The 15,135-nt window shown below is 43.8% G+C and overlaps 59 non-coding genes and 4 pseudogenes across 59 annotated transcripts; all 63 read right to left on the bottom strand.

The window, feature by feature from the left end:
* Positions 1-64: 64 nt before the first annotated feature.
* Positions 65-183, bottom strand: LOC131711216 (5S ribosomal RNA). Its single transcript, XR_009313099.1, has one exon. It is a non-coding gene; the product is annotated as a 5S ribosomal RNA (ribosomal RNA).
* Positions 184-297: 114 nt separating this feature from the next.
* On the bottom strand, positions 298-416 carry LOC131711663 (5S ribosomal RNA). Its single transcript, XR_009313551.1, has one exon. It is a non-coding gene; the product is annotated as a 5S ribosomal RNA (ribosomal RNA).
* A 100-nt stretch (positions 417-516) lies between these two features.
* On the bottom strand, positions 517-635 carry LOC131713172 (5S ribosomal RNA). Its single transcript, XR_009315056.1, has one exon. It is a non-coding gene; the product is annotated as a 5S ribosomal RNA (ribosomal RNA).
* Positions 636-735: 100 nt separating this feature from the next.
* Positions 736-854, bottom strand: LOC131717743 (5S ribosomal RNA). Its single transcript, XR_009316634.1, has one exon. It is a non-coding gene; the product is annotated as a 5S ribosomal RNA (ribosomal RNA).
* A 271-nt stretch (positions 855-1,125) lies between these two features.
* Positions 1,126-1,244, bottom strand: LOC131717744 (5S ribosomal RNA). The gene has a single exon (XR_009316635.1). It is a non-coding gene; the product is annotated as a 5S ribosomal RNA (ribosomal RNA).
* A 100-nt stretch (positions 1,245-1,344) lies between these two features.
* LOC131717745 (5S ribosomal RNA) lies at positions 1,345-1,463 on the bottom strand. The gene has a single exon (XR_009316636.1). It is a non-coding gene; the product is annotated as a 5S ribosomal RNA (ribosomal RNA).
* Positions 1,464-1,734: 271 nt separating this feature from the next.
* LOC131720673 (5S ribosomal RNA) lies at positions 1,735-1,853 on the bottom strand. Its single transcript, XR_009319570.1, has one exon. It is a non-coding gene; the product is annotated as a 5S ribosomal RNA (ribosomal RNA).
* A 100-nt stretch (positions 1,854-1,953) lies between these two features.
* Positions 1,954-2,072, bottom strand: LOC131717747 (5S ribosomal RNA). Its single transcript, XR_009316638.1, has one exon. It is a non-coding gene; the product is annotated as a 5S ribosomal RNA (ribosomal RNA).
* A 100-nt stretch (positions 2,073-2,172) lies between these two features.
* On the bottom strand, positions 2,173-2,291 carry LOC131717748 (5S ribosomal RNA). The gene has a single exon (XR_009316639.1). It is a non-coding gene; the product is annotated as a 5S ribosomal RNA (ribosomal RNA).
* Positions 2,292-2,733: 442 nt separating this feature from the next.
* LOC131717749 (5S ribosomal RNA) lies at positions 2,734-2,852 on the bottom strand. Its single transcript, XR_009316640.1, has one exon. It is a non-coding gene; the product is annotated as a 5S ribosomal RNA (ribosomal RNA).
* A 100-nt stretch (positions 2,853-2,952) lies between these two features.
* LOC131717750 (5S ribosomal RNA) lies at positions 2,953-3,071 on the bottom strand. The gene has a single exon (XR_009316641.1). It is a non-coding gene; the product is annotated as a 5S ribosomal RNA (ribosomal RNA).
* A 100-nt stretch (positions 3,072-3,171) lies between these two features.
* On the bottom strand, positions 3,172-3,290 carry LOC131717751 (5S ribosomal RNA). Its single transcript, XR_009316642.1, has one exon. It is a non-coding gene; the product is annotated as a 5S ribosomal RNA (ribosomal RNA).
* Positions 3,291-3,390: 100 nt separating this feature from the next.
* LOC131717752 (5S ribosomal RNA) lies at positions 3,391-3,509 on the bottom strand. The gene has a single exon (XR_009316643.1). It is a non-coding gene; the product is annotated as a 5S ribosomal RNA (ribosomal RNA).
* A 114-nt stretch (positions 3,510-3,623) lies between these two features.
* LOC131711010 (5S ribosomal RNA) lies at positions 3,624-3,742 on the bottom strand. The gene has a single exon (XR_009312892.1). It is a non-coding gene; the product is annotated as a 5S ribosomal RNA (ribosomal RNA).
* A 100-nt stretch (positions 3,743-3,842) lies between these two features.
* LOC131717753 (5S ribosomal RNA) lies at positions 3,843-3,961 on the bottom strand. The gene has a single exon (XR_009316644.1). It is a non-coding gene; the product is annotated as a 5S ribosomal RNA (ribosomal RNA).
* A 114-nt stretch (positions 3,962-4,075) lies between these two features.
* LOC131711011 (5S ribosomal RNA) lies at positions 4,076-4,194 on the bottom strand. Its single transcript, XR_009312893.1, has one exon. It is a non-coding gene; the product is annotated as a 5S ribosomal RNA (ribosomal RNA).
* A 114-nt stretch (positions 4,195-4,308) lies between these two features.
* On the bottom strand, positions 4,309-4,427 carry LOC131717754 (5S ribosomal RNA). The gene has a single exon (XR_009316645.1). It is a non-coding gene; the product is annotated as a 5S ribosomal RNA (ribosomal RNA).
* Positions 4,428-4,869: 442 nt separating this feature from the next.
* On the bottom strand, positions 4,870-4,988 carry LOC131717755 (5S ribosomal RNA). The gene has a single exon (XR_009316646.1). It is a non-coding gene; the product is annotated as a 5S ribosomal RNA (ribosomal RNA).
* A 100-nt stretch (positions 4,989-5,088) lies between these two features.
* Positions 5,089-5,207, bottom strand: LOC131717756 (5S ribosomal RNA). Its single transcript, XR_009316647.1, has one exon. It is a non-coding gene; the product is annotated as a 5S ribosomal RNA (ribosomal RNA).
* Positions 5,208-5,307: 100 nt separating this feature from the next.
* LOC131717758 (5S ribosomal RNA) lies at positions 5,308-5,426 on the bottom strand. The gene has a single exon (XR_009316649.1). It is a non-coding gene; the product is annotated as a 5S ribosomal RNA (ribosomal RNA).
* A 100-nt stretch (positions 5,427-5,526) lies between these two features.
* LOC131717759 (5S ribosomal RNA) lies at positions 5,527-5,645 on the bottom strand. Its single transcript, XR_009316650.1, has one exon. It is a non-coding gene; the product is annotated as a 5S ribosomal RNA (ribosomal RNA).
* A 114-nt stretch (positions 5,646-5,759) lies between these two features.
* Positions 5,760-5,878, bottom strand: LOC131711012 (5S ribosomal RNA). The gene has a single exon (XR_009312894.1). It is a non-coding gene; the product is annotated as a 5S ribosomal RNA (ribosomal RNA).
* Positions 5,879-5,978: 100 nt separating this feature from the next.
* Positions 5,979-6,097, bottom strand: LOC131717760 (5S ribosomal RNA). Its single transcript, XR_009316651.1, has one exon. It is a non-coding gene; the product is annotated as a 5S ribosomal RNA (ribosomal RNA).
* Positions 6,098-6,211: 114 nt separating this feature from the next.
* LOC131713282 (5S ribosomal RNA) lies at positions 6,212-6,330 on the bottom strand (annotated as a pseudogene).
* A 114-nt stretch (positions 6,331-6,444) lies between these two features.
* LOC131717761 (5S ribosomal RNA) lies at positions 6,445-6,563 on the bottom strand. Its single transcript, XR_009316652.1, has one exon. It is a non-coding gene; the product is annotated as a 5S ribosomal RNA (ribosomal RNA).
* Positions 6,564-6,663: 100 nt separating this feature from the next.
* Positions 6,664-6,782, bottom strand: LOC131717762 (5S ribosomal RNA). Its single transcript, XR_009316653.1, has one exon. It is a non-coding gene; the product is annotated as a 5S ribosomal RNA (ribosomal RNA).
* Positions 6,783-6,896: 114 nt separating this feature from the next.
* LOC131717763 (5S ribosomal RNA) lies at positions 6,897-7,015 on the bottom strand. Its single transcript, XR_009316654.1, has one exon. It is a non-coding gene; the product is annotated as a 5S ribosomal RNA (ribosomal RNA).
* Positions 7,016-7,115: 100 nt separating this feature from the next.
* Positions 7,116-7,224, bottom strand: LOC131715291 (5S ribosomal RNA; annotated as a pseudogene).
* A 114-nt stretch (positions 7,225-7,338) lies between these two features.
* Positions 7,339-7,457, bottom strand: LOC131717764 (5S ribosomal RNA). The gene has a single exon (XR_009316655.1). It is a non-coding gene; the product is annotated as a 5S ribosomal RNA (ribosomal RNA).
* Positions 7,458-7,554: 97 nt separating this feature from the next.
* LOC131713599 (5S ribosomal RNA) lies at positions 7,555-7,683 on the bottom strand (annotated as a pseudogene).
* A 114-nt stretch (positions 7,684-7,797) lies between these two features.
* LOC131717765 (5S ribosomal RNA) lies at positions 7,798-7,916 on the bottom strand. The gene has a single exon (XR_009316656.1). It is a non-coding gene; the product is annotated as a 5S ribosomal RNA (ribosomal RNA).
* A 100-nt stretch (positions 7,917-8,016) lies between these two features.
* LOC131713600 (5S ribosomal RNA) lies at positions 8,017-8,145 on the bottom strand (annotated as a pseudogene).
* A 114-nt stretch (positions 8,146-8,259) lies between these two features.
* LOC131717766 (5S ribosomal RNA) lies at positions 8,260-8,378 on the bottom strand. Its single transcript, XR_009316657.1, has one exon. It is a non-coding gene; the product is annotated as a 5S ribosomal RNA (ribosomal RNA).
* Positions 8,379-8,478: 100 nt separating this feature from the next.
* Positions 8,479-8,597, bottom strand: LOC131717767 (5S ribosomal RNA). The gene has a single exon (XR_009316658.1). It is a non-coding gene; the product is annotated as a 5S ribosomal RNA (ribosomal RNA).
* A 114-nt stretch (positions 8,598-8,711) lies between these two features.
* On the bottom strand, positions 8,712-8,830 carry LOC131717769 (5S ribosomal RNA). Its single transcript, XR_009316660.1, has one exon. It is a non-coding gene; the product is annotated as a 5S ribosomal RNA (ribosomal RNA).
* Positions 8,831-8,944: 114 nt separating this feature from the next.
* On the bottom strand, positions 8,945-9,063 carry LOC131717770 (5S ribosomal RNA). The gene has a single exon (XR_009316661.1). It is a non-coding gene; the product is annotated as a 5S ribosomal RNA (ribosomal RNA).
* Positions 9,064-9,163: 100 nt separating this feature from the next.
* On the bottom strand, positions 9,164-9,282 carry LOC131717771 (5S ribosomal RNA). Its single transcript, XR_009316662.1, has one exon. It is a non-coding gene; the product is annotated as a 5S ribosomal RNA (ribosomal RNA).
* Positions 9,283-9,382: 100 nt separating this feature from the next.
* Positions 9,383-9,501, bottom strand: LOC131717772 (5S ribosomal RNA). Its single transcript, XR_009316663.1, has one exon. It is a non-coding gene; the product is annotated as a 5S ribosomal RNA (ribosomal RNA).
* A 100-nt stretch (positions 9,502-9,601) lies between these two features.
* Positions 9,602-9,720, bottom strand: LOC131717773 (5S ribosomal RNA). Its single transcript, XR_009316664.1, has one exon. It is a non-coding gene; the product is annotated as a 5S ribosomal RNA (ribosomal RNA).
* A 100-nt stretch (positions 9,721-9,820) lies between these two features.
* Positions 9,821-9,939, bottom strand: LOC131711694 (5S ribosomal RNA). Its single transcript, XR_009313582.1, has one exon. It is a non-coding gene; the product is annotated as a 5S ribosomal RNA (ribosomal RNA).
* Positions 9,940-10,039: 100 nt separating this feature from the next.
* Positions 10,040-10,158, bottom strand: LOC131717774 (5S ribosomal RNA). The gene has a single exon (XR_009316665.1). It is a non-coding gene; the product is annotated as a 5S ribosomal RNA (ribosomal RNA).
* Positions 10,159-10,258: 100 nt separating this feature from the next.
* LOC131710145 (5S ribosomal RNA) lies at positions 10,259-10,377 on the bottom strand. The gene has a single exon (XR_009312014.1). It is a non-coding gene; the product is annotated as a 5S ribosomal RNA (ribosomal RNA).
* Positions 10,378-10,484: 107 nt separating this feature from the next.
* Positions 10,485-10,603, bottom strand: LOC131717775 (5S ribosomal RNA). The gene has a single exon (XR_009316666.1). It is a non-coding gene; the product is annotated as a 5S ribosomal RNA (ribosomal RNA).
* A 100-nt stretch (positions 10,604-10,703) lies between these two features.
* On the bottom strand, positions 10,704-10,822 carry LOC131717776 (5S ribosomal RNA). The gene has a single exon (XR_009316667.1). It is a non-coding gene; the product is annotated as a 5S ribosomal RNA (ribosomal RNA).
* A 100-nt stretch (positions 10,823-10,922) lies between these two features.
* Positions 10,923-11,041, bottom strand: LOC131717777 (5S ribosomal RNA). Its single transcript, XR_009316668.1, has one exon. It is a non-coding gene; the product is annotated as a 5S ribosomal RNA (ribosomal RNA).
* A 100-nt stretch (positions 11,042-11,141) lies between these two features.
* LOC131717778 (5S ribosomal RNA) lies at positions 11,142-11,260 on the bottom strand. Its single transcript, XR_009316669.1, has one exon. It is a non-coding gene; the product is annotated as a 5S ribosomal RNA (ribosomal RNA).
* Positions 11,261-11,374: 114 nt separating this feature from the next.
* LOC131717780 (5S ribosomal RNA) lies at positions 11,375-11,493 on the bottom strand. The gene has a single exon (XR_009316671.1). It is a non-coding gene; the product is annotated as a 5S ribosomal RNA (ribosomal RNA).
* Positions 11,494-11,593: 100 nt separating this feature from the next.
* Positions 11,594-11,712, bottom strand: LOC131720441 (5S ribosomal RNA). The gene has a single exon (XR_009319338.1). It is a non-coding gene; the product is annotated as a 5S ribosomal RNA (ribosomal RNA).
* Positions 11,713-11,812: 100 nt separating this feature from the next.
* LOC131712233 (5S ribosomal RNA) lies at positions 11,813-11,931 on the bottom strand. The gene has a single exon (XR_009314126.1). It is a non-coding gene; the product is annotated as a 5S ribosomal RNA (ribosomal RNA).
* A 100-nt stretch (positions 11,932-12,031) lies between these two features.
* LOC131717781 (5S ribosomal RNA) lies at positions 12,032-12,150 on the bottom strand. Its single transcript, XR_009316672.1, has one exon. It is a non-coding gene; the product is annotated as a 5S ribosomal RNA (ribosomal RNA).
* A 100-nt stretch (positions 12,151-12,250) lies between these two features.
* Positions 12,251-12,369, bottom strand: LOC131717782 (5S ribosomal RNA). The gene has a single exon (XR_009316673.1). It is a non-coding gene; the product is annotated as a 5S ribosomal RNA (ribosomal RNA).
* A 100-nt stretch (positions 12,370-12,469) lies between these two features.
* LOC131717783 (5S ribosomal RNA) lies at positions 12,470-12,588 on the bottom strand. Its single transcript, XR_009316674.1, has one exon. It is a non-coding gene; the product is annotated as a 5S ribosomal RNA (ribosomal RNA).
* Positions 12,589-12,702: 114 nt separating this feature from the next.
* LOC131717784 (5S ribosomal RNA) lies at positions 12,703-12,821 on the bottom strand. Its single transcript, XR_009316675.1, has one exon. It is a non-coding gene; the product is annotated as a 5S ribosomal RNA (ribosomal RNA).
* Positions 12,822-12,935: 114 nt separating this feature from the next.
* LOC131717786 (5S ribosomal RNA) lies at positions 12,936-13,054 on the bottom strand. Its single transcript, XR_009316677.1, has one exon. It is a non-coding gene; the product is annotated as a 5S ribosomal RNA (ribosomal RNA).
* Positions 13,055-13,168: 114 nt separating this feature from the next.
* LOC131717787 (5S ribosomal RNA) lies at positions 13,169-13,287 on the bottom strand. Its single transcript, XR_009316678.1, has one exon. It is a non-coding gene; the product is annotated as a 5S ribosomal RNA (ribosomal RNA).
* Positions 13,288-13,401: 114 nt separating this feature from the next.
* Positions 13,402-13,520, bottom strand: LOC131709925 (5S ribosomal RNA). The gene has a single exon (XR_009311789.1). It is a non-coding gene; the product is annotated as a 5S ribosomal RNA (ribosomal RNA).
* A 114-nt stretch (positions 13,521-13,634) lies between these two features.
* LOC131717788 (5S ribosomal RNA) lies at positions 13,635-13,753 on the bottom strand. The gene has a single exon (XR_009316679.1). It is a non-coding gene; the product is annotated as a 5S ribosomal RNA (ribosomal RNA).
* A 114-nt stretch (positions 13,754-13,867) lies between these two features.
* Positions 13,868-13,986, bottom strand: LOC131717789 (5S ribosomal RNA). Its single transcript, XR_009316680.1, has one exon. It is a non-coding gene; the product is annotated as a 5S ribosomal RNA (ribosomal RNA).
* Positions 13,987-14,086: 100 nt separating this feature from the next.
* LOC131717790 (5S ribosomal RNA) lies at positions 14,087-14,205 on the bottom strand. The gene has a single exon (XR_009316681.1). It is a non-coding gene; the product is annotated as a 5S ribosomal RNA (ribosomal RNA).
* Positions 14,206-14,319: 114 nt separating this feature from the next.
* LOC131717792 (5S ribosomal RNA) lies at positions 14,320-14,438 on the bottom strand. Its single transcript, XR_009316683.1, has one exon. It is a non-coding gene; the product is annotated as a 5S ribosomal RNA (ribosomal RNA).
* Positions 14,439-14,538: 100 nt separating this feature from the next.
* LOC131717793 (5S ribosomal RNA) lies at positions 14,539-14,657 on the bottom strand. Its single transcript, XR_009316684.1, has one exon. It is a non-coding gene; the product is annotated as a 5S ribosomal RNA (ribosomal RNA).
* Positions 14,658-14,771: 114 nt separating this feature from the next.
* LOC131720674 (5S ribosomal RNA) lies at positions 14,772-14,890 on the bottom strand. The gene has a single exon (XR_009319571.1). It is a non-coding gene; the product is annotated as a 5S ribosomal RNA (ribosomal RNA).
* A 114-nt stretch (positions 14,891-15,004) lies between these two features.
* On the bottom strand, positions 15,005-15,123 carry LOC131717794 (5S ribosomal RNA). The gene has a single exon (XR_009316685.1). It is a non-coding gene; the product is annotated as a 5S ribosomal RNA (ribosomal RNA).
* Positions 15,124-15,135: the final 12 nt, after the last annotated feature.

Here is a 15,135-nt window from a genome sequence, read left to right on the forward strand (position 1 = left end):
GAGCTGGGGGTGATTCCTCCAAAATTTCCTTTTGTCCTCCACACATTTCAATTGTAAAATGTAATGCCTGCAGCACTTGATATTCCCAGGTGGTCTCCCATCCAAGTACTAACCAAACCCAACATTGCTTAGCTTCTGAGATCAGACGAGATCAGGCTTATTCAAGGTGGTGTGGCCGCAGGCGATTGCTGTTCTGCTTTCATGACTTTTATGTTTAGTGAGCTGGGGGTGATTCCGCCAAAATTTCCTTTTGTCCTCCACACATTTCAATTGTAAAATGTAATTACAAAAATGTAATGCCTGTAGCACTTGATATTCCCAGGTGGTCTCCCATCCAAGTACTAACCAAGCCCAACATTGCTTAGCTTCTGAGATCAGACGAGATCAGGCTTATTCAAGGTGGTGTGGCCGCAGGCGATTGCATTTCTGCTTTCATGACTTTTATGTTTAGTGAGCTGGGGGTGATTCCTCCAAAATTTCCTTTTGTCCTCCACACATTTCAATTGTAAAATGTAATGCCTGCAGCACTTGATATTCCCAGGTGGTCTCCCATCCAAGTACTAACCAAGCCCAACATTGCTTAGCTTCTGAGATCAGACGAGATGAGGCTTATTCAAGGTGGTGTGGCCGCAGGCGATTGCATTTCTGCTTTCATGACTTTTATGTTTAGTGAGCTGGGGGTGATTCCTCCAAAATTTCCTTTTGTCCTCCACACATTTCAATTGTAAAATGTAATGCCTGCAGCACTTGATATTCCCAGGTGGTCTCCCATCCAAGTACTAACCAAGCCCAACATTGCTTAGCTTCTGAGATCAGACGAGATCAGGCTTATTCAAGGTGGTGTGGCCGCAGGCGATTGCATTTCTGCTTTCATGACTTTTATGTTTAGTGAGCTGGGGGTGATTCCTCCAAAATTTCCTTTTGTCCTCCACACATTTCAATTGTAAAATGTAATTACAAAAATGTAATGCCTGCAGCACTTGATATTCCCAGGTGGTCTTATTCAAGGTGGTGTGGCCGCAGGCGATTGCATTTCTGCTTTCATGACTTTTATGTTTAGTGAGCTGGGGGTGATTCCTCCAAAATTTCCTTTTGTCCTCCACACATTTCAATTGTAAAATGTAATGCCTGCAGCACTTGATATTCCCAGGTGGTCTCCCATCCAAGTACTAACCAAGCCCAACATTGCTTAGCTTCTGAGATCAGACGAGATCAGGCTTATTCAAGGTGGTGTGGCCGCAGGCGATTGCATTTCTGCTTTCATGACTTTTATGTTTAGTGAGCTGGGGGTGATTCCTCCAAAATTTCCTTTTGTCCTCCACACATTTCAATTGTAAAATGTAATGCCTGCAGCACTTGATATTCCCAGGTGGTCTCCCATCCAAGTACTAACCAAGCCCAACATTGCTTAGCTTCTGAGATCAGACGAGATCAGGCTTATTCAAGGTGGTGTGGCCGCAGGCGATTGCATTTCTGCTTTCATGACTTTTATGTTTAGTGAGCTGGGGGTGATTCCTCCAAAATTTCCTTTTGTCCTCCACACATTTCAATTGTAAAATGTAATTACAAAAATGTAATGCCTGCAGCACTTGATATTCCCAGGTGGTCTTATTCAAGGTGGTGTGGCCGCAGGCGATTGCATTTCTGCTTTCATGACTTTTATGTTTAGTGAGCTGGGGGTGATTCCTCCAAAATTTCCTTTTGTCCTCCACACATTTCAATTGTAAAATGTAATGCCTGCAGCACTTGATATTCCCAGGTGGTCTCCCATCCAAGTACTAACCAAGCCCAACATTGCTTAGCTTCTGAGATCAGACGAGATCAGGCTTATTCAAGGTGGTGTGGCTGCAGGCGATTGCATTTCTGCTTTCATGACTTTTATGTTTAGTGAGCTGGGGGTGATTCCTCCAAAATTTCCTTTTGTCCTCCACACATTTCAATTGTAAAATGTAATGCCTGCAGCACTTGATATTCCCAGGTGGTCTCCCATCCAAGTACTAACCAAGCCCAACATTGCTTAGCTTCTGAGATCAGACGAGATCAGGCTTATTCAAGGTGGTGTGGCCGCAGGCGATTGCATTTCTGCTTTCATGACTTTTATGTTTAGTGAGCTGGGGGTGATTCCTCCAAAATTTCCTTTTGTCCTCCACACATTTCAATTGTAAAATGTAATGCCTGCAGCACTTGATATTCCCAGGTGGTCTCCCATCCAAGTACTAACCAAGCCCAACATTGCTTAGCTTCTGAGATCAGACGAGATCAGGCTTATTCAAGGTGGTGTGGCCGCAGGCGATTGCATTTCTGCTTTCATGACTTTTATGTTTAGTGAGCTGGGGGTGATTCCTCCAAAATTTCCTTTTGTCCTCCACACATTTCAATTGTAAAATGTAATTACAAAAATGTAATGCCTGCAGCACTTGATATTCCCAGGTGGTCTTATTCAAGGTGGTGTGGCCGCAGGCGATTGCATTTCTGCTTTCATGACTTTTATGTTTAGTGAGCTGGGGGTGATTCCTCCAAAATTTCCTTTTGTCCTCCACACATTTCAATTGTAAAATGTAATTACAAAAATGTAATGCCTGCAGCACTTGATATTCCCAGGTGGTCTTATTCAAGGTGGTGTGGCCGCAGGCGATTGCATTTCTGCTTTCATGACTTTTATGTTTAGTGAGCTGGGGGTGATTCCTCCAAAATTTCCTTTTGTCCTCCACACATTTCAATTGTAAAATGTAATGCCTGCAGCACTTGATATTCCCAGGTGGTCTCCCATCCAAGTACTAACCAAGCCCAACATTGCTTAGCTTCTGAGATCAGACGAGATCAGGCTTATTCAAGGTGGTGTGGCCGCAGGCGATTGCATTTCTGCTTTCATGACTTTTATGTTTAGTGAGCTGGGGGTGATTCCTCCAAAATTTCCTTTTGTCCTCCACACATTTCAATTGTAAAATGTAATGCCTGCAGCACTTGATATTCCCAGGTGGTCTCCCATCCAAGTACTAACCAAGCCCAACATTGCTTAGCTTCTGAGATCAGACGAGATCAGGCTTATTCAAGGTGGTGTGGCCGCAGGCGATTGCATTTCTGCTTTCATGACTTTTATGTTTAGTGAGCTGGGGGTGATTCCTCCAAAATTTCCTTTTGTCCTCCACACATTTCAATTGTAAAATGTAATGCCTGCAGCACTTGATATTCCCAGGTGGTCTCCCATCCAAGTACTAACCAAGCCCAACATTGCTTAGCTTCTGAGATCAGACGAGATCAGGCTTATTCAAGGTGGTGTGGCCGCAGGCGATTGCATTTCTGCTTTCATGACTTTTATGTTTAGTGAGCTGGGGGTGATTCCTCCAAAATTTCCTTTTGTCCTCCACACATTTCAATTGTAAAATGTAATGCCTGCAGCACTTGATATTCCCAGGTGGTCTCCCATCCAAGTACTAACCAAGCCCAACATTGCTTAGCTTCTGAGATCAGACGAGATCAGGCTTATTCAAGGTGGTGTGGCCGCAGGCGATTGCATTTCTGCTTCCATGACTTTTATGTTTAGTGAGCTGGGGGTGATTCCTCCAAAATTTCCTTTTGTCCTCCACACATTTCAATTGTAAAATGTAATTACAAAAATGTAATGCCTGCAGCACTTGATATTCCCAGGTGGTCTACCATCCAAGTACTAACCAAGCCCAACATTGCTTAGCTTCTGAGATCAGACGAGATCAGGCTTATTCAAGGTGGTGTGGCCGCAGGCGATTGCATTTCTGCTTTCATGACTTTTATGTTTAGTGAGCTGGGGGTGATTCCGCCAAAATTTCCTTTTGTCCTCCACACATTTCAATTGTAAAATGTAATGCCTGCAGCACTTGATATTCCCAGGTGGTCTCCCATCCAAGTACTAACCAAGCCCAACATTGCTTAGCTTCTGAGATCAGACGAGATCAGGCTTATTCAAGGTGGTGTGGCCGCAGGCGATTGCATTTCTGCTTCCATGACTTTTATGTTTAGTGAGCTGGGGGTGATTCCTCCAAAATTTCCTTTTGTCCTCCACACATTTCAATTGTAAAATGTAATTACAAAAATGTAATGCCTGCAGCACTTGATATTCCCAGGTGGTCTACCATCCAAGTACTAACCAAGCCCAACATTGCTTAGCTTCTGAGATCAGACGAGATCAGGCTTATTCAAGGTGGTGTGGCCGCAGGCGATTGCATTTCTGCTTTCATGACTTTTATGTTTAGTGAGCTGGGGGTGATTCCGCCAAAATTTCCTTTTGTCCTCCACACATTTAAATTGTAAAATGTAATTACAAAAATGTAATGCCTGCAGCACTTGATATTCCCAGGTGGTCTCCCATCCAAGTACTAACCAAGCCCAACATTGCTTAGCTTCTGAGATCAGACGAGATCAGGCTTATTCAAGGTGGTGTGGCCGCAGGCGATTGCATTTCTGCTTTCATGACTTTTATGTTTAGTGAGCTGGGGGTGATTCCTCCAAAATTTCCTTTTGTCCTCCACACATTTCAATTGTAAAATGTAATTACAAAAATGTAATGCCTGCAGCACTTGATATTCCCAGGTGGTCTTATTCAAGGTGGTGTGGCCGCAGGCGATTGCATTTCTGCTTTCATGACTTTTATGTTTAGTGAGCTGGGGGTGATTCCTCCAAAATTTCCTTTTGTCCTCCACACATTTCAATTGTAAAATGTAATTACAAAAATGTAATGCCTGCAGCACTTGATATTCCCAGGTGGTCTTATTCAAGGTGGTGTGGCCGCAGGCGATTGCATTTCTGCTTTCATGACTTTTATGTTTAGTGAGCTGGGGGTGATTCCTCCAAAATTTCCTTTTGTCCTCCACACATTTCAATTGTAAAATGTAATGCCTGCAGCACTTGATATTCCCAGGTGGTCTCCCATCCAAGTACTAACCAAGCCCAACATTGCTTAGCTTCTGAGATCAGACGAGATCAGGCTTATTCAAGGTGGTGTGGCCGCAGGCGATTGCATTTCTGCTTTCATGACTTTTATGTTTAGTGAGCTGGGGGTGATTCCTCCAAAATTTCCTTTTGTCCTCCACACATTTCAATTGTAAAATGTAATGCCTGCAGCACTTGATATTCCCAGGTGGTCTCCCATCCAAGTACTAACCAAGCCCAACATTGCTTAGCTTCTGAGATCAGACGAGATCAGGCTTATTCAAGGTGGTGTGGCCGCAGGCGATTGCATTTCTGCTTTCATGACTTTTATGTTTAGTGAGCTGGGGGTGATTCCTCCAAAATTTCCTTTTGTCCTCCACACATTTCAATTGTAAAATGTAATGCCTGCAGCACTTGATATTCCCAGGTGGTCTCCCATCCAAGTACTAACCAAGCCCAACATTGCTTAGCTTCTGAGATCAGACGAGATCAGGCTTATTCAAGGTGGTGTGGCCGCAGGCGATTGCATTTCTGCTTTCATGACTTTTATGTTTAGTGAGCTGGGGGTGATTCCTCCAAAATTTCCTTTTGTCCTCCACACATTTCAATTGTAAAATGTAATGCCTGCAGCACTTGATATTCCCAGGTGGTCTCCCATCCAAGTACTAACCAAGCCCAACATTGCTTAGCTTCTGAGATCAGACGAGATCAGGCTTATTCAAGGTGGTGTGGCCGCAGGCGATTGCATTTCTGCTTCCATGACTTTTATGTTTAGTGAGCTGGGGGTGATTCCTCCAAAATTTCCTTTTGTCCTCCACACATTTCAATTGTAAAATGTAATTACAAAAATGTAATGCCTGCAGCACTTGATATTCCCAGGTGGTCTACCATCCAAGTACTAACCAAGCCCAACATTGCTTAGCTTCTGAGATCAGACGAGATCAGGCTTATTCAAGGTGGTGTGGCCGCAGGCGATTGCATTTCTGCTTTCATGACTTTTATGTTTAGTGAGCTGGGGGTGATTCCGCCAAAATTTCCTTTTGTCCTCCACACATTTCAATTGTAAAATGTAATGCCTGCAGCACTTGATATTCCCAGGTGGTCTCCCATCCAAGTACTAACCAAGCCCAACATTGCTTAGCTTCTGAGATCAGACGAGATCAGGCTTATTCAAGGTGGTGTGGCCGCAGGCGATTGCATTTCTGCTTCCATGACTTTTATGTTTAGTGAGCTGGGGGTGATTCCTCCAAAATTTCCTTTTGTCCTCCACACATTTCAATTGTAAAATGTAATTACAAAAATGTAATGCCTGCAGCACTTGATATTCCCAGGTGGTCTACCATCCAAGTACTAACCAAGCCCAAAATTGCTTAGCTTCTGAGATCAGACGAGATCAGGCTTATTCAAGGTGGTGTGGCCGCAGGCGATTGCATTTCTGCTTTCATGACTTTTATGTTTAGTGAGCTGGGGGTGATTCCGCCAAAATTTCCTTTTGTCCTCCACACATTTAAATTGTAAAATGTAATTACAAAAATGTAATGCCTGCAGCACTTGATATTCCCAGGTGGTCTCCCATCCAAGTACTAACCAAGCCCAACATTGCTTAGCTTCTGAGATCAGACGAGATCAGGCTTATTCAAGGTGGTGTGGCCGCAGGCGATTGCATTTCTGCTTTCATGACTTTTATGTTTAGTGAGCTGGGGGTGATTCCTCCAAAATTTCCTTTTGTCCTCCACACATTTCAATTGTAAAATGTAATGCCTGCAGCACTTGATATTCCCAGGTGGTCTCCCATCCAAGTACTAACCAAGCCCAACATTGCTTAGCTTCTGAGATCAGACGAGATCAGGCTTATTCAAGGTGGTGTGGCCGCAGGCGATTGCATTTCTGCTTTCATGACTTTTATGTTTAGTGAGCTGGGGGTGATTCCTCCAAAATTTCCTTTTGTCCTCCACACATTTCAATTGTAAAATGTAATTACAAAAATGTAATGCCTGCAGCACTTGATATTCCCAGGTGGTCTCCCATCCAAGTACTAACCAAGCCCAACATTGCTTAGCTTCTGAGATCAGACGAGATCAGGCTTATTCAAGGTGGTGTGGCCGCAGGCGATTGCATTTCTGCTTTCATGACTTTTATGTTTAGTGAGCTGGGGGTGATTCCTCCAAAATTTCCTTTTGTCCTCCACACATTTCAATTGTAAAATGTAATGCCTGCAGCACTTGATATTCCCAGGTGGTCTCCCATCCAAGTACTAACCAAGCCCAACATTGCTTAGCTTCTGAGATCAGGCTAATTCAAAGTGGTGTGGCCGCAGGCGATTGCATTTCTGCTTTCATGACTTTTATGTTTAGTGAGCTGGGGGTGATTCCTCCAAAATTTCCTTTTGTCCTCCACACATTTCAATTGTAAAATGTAATTACAAAAATGTAATGCCTGCAGCACTTGATATTCCCAGGTGGTCTCCCATCCAAGTACTAACCAAGCCCAACATTGCTTAGCTTCTGAGATCAGACGAGATCAGGCTTATTCAAGGTGGTGTGGCCGCAGGCGATTGCATTTCTGCTTTCATGACTTTTATGTTTAGTGAGCTGGGGGTGATTCCTCCAAAATTTCCTTTTGTCCACACATTTCAATTGTAAAATGTAATGCCTGCAGCACTTGATATTCCCAGGTGGTCTCCCATCCAAGTACTAACCAAGCCCAACATTGCTTAGCTTCTGAGATCAGACGAGATCAGACGAGATCAGGCTTATTCAAGGTGGTGTGGCCGCAGGCGATTGCATTTCTGCTTTCATGACTTTTATGTTTAGTGAGCTGGGGGTGATTCCTCCAAAATTTCCTTTTGTCCTCCACACATTTCAATTGTAAAATGTAATTACAAAAATGTAATGCCTGCAGCACTTGATATTCCCAGGTGGTCTCCCATCCAAGTACTAACCAAGCCCAACATTGCTTAGCTTCTGAGATCAGACGAGATCAGGCTTATTCAAGGTGGTGTGGCCGCAGGCGATTGCATTTCTGCTTTCATGACTTTTATGTTTAGTGAGCTGGGGGTGATTCCTCCAAAATTTCCTTTTGTCCTCCACACATTTCAATTGTAAAATGTAATGCCTGCAGCACTTGATATTCCCAGGTGGTCTCCCATCCAAGTACTAACCAAGCCCAACATTGCTTAGCTTCTGAGATCAGACGAGATCAGACGAGATCAGGCTTATTCAAGGTGGTGTGGCCGCAGGCGATTGCATTTCTGCTTTCATGACTTTTATGTTTAGTGAGCTGGGGGTGATTCCTCCAAAATTTCCTTTTGTCCTCCACACATTTCAATTGTAAAATGTAATTACAAAAATGTAATGCCTGCAGCACTTGATATTCCCAGGTGGTCTCCCATCCAAGTACTAACCAAGCCCAACATTGCTTAGCTTCTGAGATCAGACGAGATCAGGCTTATTCAAGGTGGTGTGGCCGCAGGCGATTGCATTTCTGCTTTCATGACTTTTATGTTTAGTGAGCTGGGGGTGATTCCTCCAAAATTTCCTTTTGTCCTCCACACATTTCAATTGTAAAATGTAATGCCTGCAGCACTTGATATTCCCAGGTGGTCTCCCATCCAAGTACTAACCAAGCCCAACATTGCTTAGCTTCTGAGATCAGACGAGATCAGGCTTATTCAAGGTGGTGTGGCCGCAGGCGATTGCATTTCTGCTTTCATGACTTTTATGTTTAGTGAGCTGGGGGTGATTCCTCCAAAATTTCCTTTTGTCCTCCACACATTTCAATTGTAAAATGTAATTACAAAAATGTAATGCCTGCAGCACTTGATATTCCCAGGTGGTCTCCCATCCAAGTACTAACCAAGCCCAACATTGCTTAGCTTCTGAGATCAGACGAGATCAGGCTTATTCAAGGTGGTGTGGCCGCAGGCGATTGCATTTCTGCTTTCATGACTTTTATGTTTAGTGAGCTGGGGGTGATTCCTCCAAAATTTCCTTTTGTCCTCCACACATTTCAATTGTAAAATGTAATTACTAAAATGTAATGCCTGCAGCACTTGATATTCCCAGGTGGTCTCCCATCCAAGTACTAACCAAGCCCAACATTGCTTAGCTTCTGAGATCAGACGAGATCAGGCTTATTCAAGGTGGTGTGGCCGCAGGCGATTGCATTTCTGCTTTCATGACTTTTATGTTTAGTGAGCTGGGGGTGATTCCTCCAAAATTTCCTTTTGTCCTCCACACATTTCAATTGTAAAATGTAATGCCTGCAGCACTTGATATTCCCAGGTGGTCTCCCATCCAAGTACTAACCAAGCCCAACATTGCTTAGCTTCTGAGATCAGACGAGATCAGGCTTATTCAAGGTGGTGTGGCCGCAGGCGATTGCATTTCTGCTTTCATGACTTTTATGTTTAGTGAGCTGGGGGTGATTCCTCCAAAATTTCCTTTTGTCCTCCACACATTTCAATTGTAAAATGTAATGCCTGCAGCACTTGATATTCCCAGGTGGTCTCCCATCCAAGTACTAACCAAGCCCAACATTGCTTAGCTTCTGAGATCAGACGAGATCAGGCTTATTCAAGGTGGTGTGGCCGCAGGCGATTGCATTTCTGCTTTCATGACTTTTATGTTTAGTGAGCTGGGGGTGATTCCTCCAAAATTTCCTTTTGTCCTCCACACATTTCAATTGTAAAATGTAATGCCTGCAGCACTTGATATTCCCAGGTGGTCTCCCATCCAAGTACTAACCAAGCCCAACATTGCTTAGCTTCTGAGATCAGACGAGATCAGGCTTATTCAAGGTGGTGTGGCCGCAGGCGATTGCATTTCTGCTTTCATGACTTTTATGTTTAGTGAGCTGGGGGTGATTCCTCCAAAATTTCCTTTTGTCCTCCACACATTTCAATTGTAAAATGTAATGCCTGCAGCACTTGATATTCCCAGGTGGTCTCCCATCCAAGTACTAACCAAGCCCAACATTGCTTAGCTTCTGAGATCAGACGAGGTCAGGCTTATTCAAGGTGGTGTGGCCGCAGGCGATTGCATTTCTGCTTTCATGACTTTTATGTTTAGTGAGCTGGGGGTGATTCCTCCAAAATTTCCTTTTGTCCTCCACACATTTCAATTGTAAAATGTAATGCCTGCAGCACTTGATATTCCCAGGTGGTCTCCCATCCAAGTACTAACCAAGCCCAACATTGCTTAGCTTCTGAGATCAGACGAGATCAGGCTTATTCAAGGTGGTGTGGCCGCAGGCGATTGCATTTCTGCTTTCATGACTTTTATGTTTAGTGAGCTGGGGGTGATTCCTCCAAAATTTCCTTTTGTCCTCCACACATTTCAATTGTAAAATGTAATGCCTGCAGCACTTGATATTCCCAGGTGGTCTCCCATCCAAGTACTAACCAAGCCCAACATTGCTTAGCTTCTGAGATCAGACGAGATCAGGCTTATTCAAGGTGGTGTGGCCACAGGCGATTGCATTTCTGCTTTCATGACTTTTATGACTTATGTTTAGTGAGCTGGGGGTGATTCCTCCAAAATTTCCTTTTGTCCTCCACACATTTCAATTGTAAAATGTAATGCCTGCAGCACTTGATATTCCCAGGTGGTCTCCCATCCAAGTACTAACCAAGCCCAACATTGCTTAGCTTCTGAGATCAGACGAGATCAGGCTTATTCAAGGTGGTGTGGCCGCAGGCGATTGCATTTCTGCTTTCATGACTTTTATGTTTAGTGAGCTGGGGGTGATTCCTCCAAAATTTCCTTTTGTCCTCCACACATTTCAATTGTAAAATGTAATGCCTGCAGCACTTGATATTCCCAGGTGGTCTCCCATCCAAGTACTAACCAAGCCCAACATTGCTTAGCTTCTGAGATCAGACGAGATCAGGCTTATTCAAGGTGGTGTGGCCGCAGGCGATTGCATTTCTGCTTTCATGACTTTTATGTTTAGTGAGCTGGGGGTGATTCCTCCAAAATTTCCTTTTGTCCTCCACACATTTCAATTGTAAAATGTAATGCCTGCAGCACTTGATATTCCCAGGTGGTCTCCCATCCAAGTACTAACCAAGCCCAACATTGCTTAGCTTCTGAGATCAGACGAGATCAGGCTTATTCAAGGTGGTGTGGCCGCAGGCAATTGCATTTCTGCTTTCATGACTTTTATGTTTAGTGAGCTGGGGGTGATTCCTCCAAAATTTCCTTTTGTCCTCCACACATTTCAATTGTAAAATGTAATGCCTGCAGCACTTGATATTCCCAGGTGGTCTCCCATCCAAGTACTAACCAAGCCCAACATTGCTTAGCTTCTGAGATCAGACGAGATCAGGCTTATTCAAGGTGGTGTGGCCGCAGGCAATTGCATTTCTGCTTTCATGACTTTTATGTTTAGTGAGCTGGGGGTGATTCCTCCAAAATTTCCTTTTGTCCTCCACACATTTCAATTGTAAAATGTAATTACAAAAATGTAATGCCTGCAGCACTTGATATTCCCAGGTGGTCTCCCATCCAAGTACTAACCAAGCCCAACATTGCTTAGCTTCTGAGATCAGACGAGATCAGGCTTATTCAAGGTGGTGTGGCCGCAGGCGATTGCATTTCTGCTTTCATGACTTTTATGTTTAGTGAGCTGGGGGTGATTCCTCCAAAATTTCCTTTTGTCCTCCACACATTTCAATTGTAAAATGTAATGCCTGCAGCACTTGATATTCCCAGGTGGTCTCCCATCCAAGTACTAACCAAGCCCAACATTGCTTAGCTTCTGAGATCAGACGAGATCAGGCTTATTCAAGGTGGTATGGCCGCAGGCGATTGCATTTCTGCTTTCATGACTTTTATGTTTAGTGAGCTGGGGGTGATTCCTCCAAAATTTCCTTTTGTCCTCCACACATTTCAATTGTAAAATGTAATGCCTGCAGCACTTGATATTCCCAGGTGGTCTCCCATCCAAGTACTAACCAAGCCCAACATTGCTTAGCTTCTGAGATCAGACGAGATCAGGCTTAATCAAGGTGGTGTGGCCGCATGCGATTGCATTTCTGCTTTCATGACTTTTATGTTTAGTGAGCTGGGGGTGATTCCTCCAAAATTTCCTTTTGTCCTCCACACATTTCAATTGTAAAATGTAATGCCTGCAGCACTTGATATTCCCAGGTGGTCTCCCATCCAAGTACTAACCAAGCCCAACATTGCTTAGCTTCTGAGATCAGACGAGATCAGGCTTATTCAAGGTGGTGTGGCCGCAGGCGATTGCATTTCTGCTTTCATGACTTTTATGTTTAGTGAGCTGGGGGTGATTCCTCCAAAATTTCCTTTTGTCCTCCACACATTTCAATTGTAAAATGTAATGCCTGCAGCACTTGATATTCCCAGGTGGTCTCCCATCCAAGTACTAACCAAGCCCAACATTGCTTAGCTTCTGAGATCAGACGAGATCAGGCTTATTCAAGGTGGTGTGGCCGCAGGCGATTGCATTTCTGCTTTCATGACTTTTATGTTTAGTGAGCTGGGGGTGATTCCTCCAAAATTTCCTTTTGTCCTCCACACATTTCAATTGTAAAATGTAATGCCTGCAGCACTTGATATTCCCAGGTGGTCTCCCATCCAAGTACTAACCAAGCCCAACATTGCTTAGCTTCTGAGATCAGACGAGATCAGGCTTATTCAAGGTGGTGTGGCCGCAGGCGATTGCATTTCTGCTTTCATGACTTTTATGTTTAGTGAGCTGGGGGTGATTCCTCCAAAATTTCCTTTTGTCCTCCACACATTTCAATTGTAAAATGTAATTACAAAAATGTAATGCCTGCAGCACTTGATATTCCCAGGTGGTCTCCCATCCAAGTACTAACCAAGCCCAACATTGCTTAGCTTCTGAGATCAGACGAGATCAGGCTTATTCAAGGTGGTGTGGCCGCAGGCGATTGCATTTCTGCTTTCATGACTTTTATGTTTAGTGAGCTGGGGGTGATTCCTCCAAAATTTCCTTTTGTCCTCCACACATTTCAATTGTAAAATGTAATTACTAAAATGTAATGCCTGCAGCACTTGATATTCCCAGGTGGTCTCCCATCCAAGTACTAACCAAGCCCAACATTGCTTAGCTTCTGAGATCAGACGAGATCAGGCTTATTCAAGGTGGTGTGGCCGCAGGCGATTGCATTTCTGCTTTCATGACTTTTATGTTTAGTGAGCTGGGGGTGATTCCTCCAAAATTTCCTTTTGTCCTCCACACATTTCAATTGTAAAATGTAATTACAAAAATGTAATGCCTGCAGCACTTGATATTCCCAGGTGGTCTCCCATCCAAGTACTAACCAAGCCCAACATTGCTTAGCTTCTGAGATCAGACGAGATCAGGCTTATTCAAGGTGGTGTGGCCGCAGGCGATTGCATTTCTGCTTTCATGACTTTTATGTTTAGTGAGCTGGGGGTGATTCCTCCAAAATTTCCTTTTGTCCTCCACACATTTCAATTGTAAAATGTAATTACAAAAATGTAATGCCTGCAGCACTTGATATTCCCAGATGGTCTCCCATCCAAGTACTAACCAAGCCCAACATTGCTTAGCTTCTGAGATCAGACGAGATCAGGCTTATTCAAGGTGGTGTGGCCGCAGGCGATTGCATTTCTGCTTTCATGACTTTTATGTTTAGTGAGCTGGGGGTGATTCCTCCAAAATTTCCTTTTGTCCTCCACACATTTCAATTGTAAAATGTAATTACAAAAATGTAATGCCTGCAGCACTTGATATTCCCAGGTGGTCTCCCATCCAAGTACTAACCAAGCCCAACATTGCTTAGCTTCTGAGATCAGACGAGATCAGGCTTATTCAAGGTGGTGTGGCCGCAGGCGATTGCATTTCTGCTTTCATCACTTTTATGTTTAGTGAGCTGGGGGTGATTCCTCCAAAATTTCCTTTTGTCCTCCACACATTTCAATTGTAAAATGTAATTACAAAAATGTAATGCCTGCAGCACTTGATATTCCCAGGTGGTCTCCCATCCAAGTACTAACCAAGCCCAACATTGCTTAGCTTCTGAGATCAGACGAGATCAGGCTTATTCAAGGTGGTGTGGCCGCAGGCGATTGCATTTCTGCTTTCATGACTTTTATGTTTAGTGAGCTGGGGGTGATTCCTCCAAAATTTCCTTTTGTCCTCCACACATTTCAATTGTAAAATGTAATGCCTGCAGCACTTGATATTCCCAGGTGGTCTCCCATCCAAGTACTAACCAAGCCCAACATTGCTTAGCTTCTGAGATCAGACGAGATCAGGCTTATTCAAGGTGGTGTGGCCGCAGGCGATTGCATTTCTGCTTTCATGACTTTTATGTTTAGTGAGCTGGGGGTGATTCCTCCAAAATTTCCTTTTGTCCTCCACACATTTCAATTGTAAAATGTAATTACTAAAATGTAATGCCTGCAGCACTTGATATTCCCAGGTGGTCTCCCATCCAAGTACTAACCAAGCCCAACATTGCTTAGCTTCTGAGATCAGACGAGATCAGGCTTATTCAAGGTGGTGTGGCCGCAGGCGATTGCATTTCTGCTTTCATGACTTTTATGTTTAGTGAGCTGGGGGTGATTCCTCCAAAATTTCCTTTTGTCCTCCACACATTTCAATTGTAAAATGTAATGCCTGCAGCACTTGATATTCCCAGGTGGTCTCCCATCCAAGTACTAACCAAGCCCAACATTGCTTAGCTTCTGAGATCAGACGAGATCAGGCTTATTCAAGGTGGTGTGGCCGCAGGCGATTGCATTTCTGCTTTCATGACTTTTATGTTTAGTGAGCTGGGGGTGATTCCTCCAAAATTTCCTTTTGTCCTCCACACATTTCAATTGTAAAATGTAATTACAAAAATGTAATGCCTGCAGCACTTGATATTCCCAGGTGGTCTCCCATCCAAGTACTAACCAAGCCCAACATTGCTTAGCTTCTGAGATCAGACGAGATCAGGCTTATTCAAGGTGGTGTGGCTGCAGGCAATTGCATTTCTGCTTTCATGACTTTTATGTTTAGTGAGCTGGGGGTGATTCCTCCAAAATTTCCTTTTGTCCTCCACACATTTCAATTGTAAAATGTAATTACAAAAATGTAATGCCTGCAGCACTTGATATTCCCAGGTGGTCTCCCATCCAAGTACTAACCAAGCCCAACATTGCTTAGCTTCTGAGATCAGACGAGATCAGGCTTATTCAAGGTGGTGTGGCCGCAGGCGATTGCGTTTCT

Source organism: Acipenser ruthenus, chromosome 44, assembly GCF_902713425.1.
Source record: "Acipenser ruthenus chromosome 44, fAciRut3.2 maternal haplotype, whole genome shotgun sequence".
NCBI classification, from domain to species: Eukaryota; Metazoa; Chordata; class Actinopteri; order Acipenseriformes; family Acipenseridae; genus Acipenser; species Acipenser ruthenus.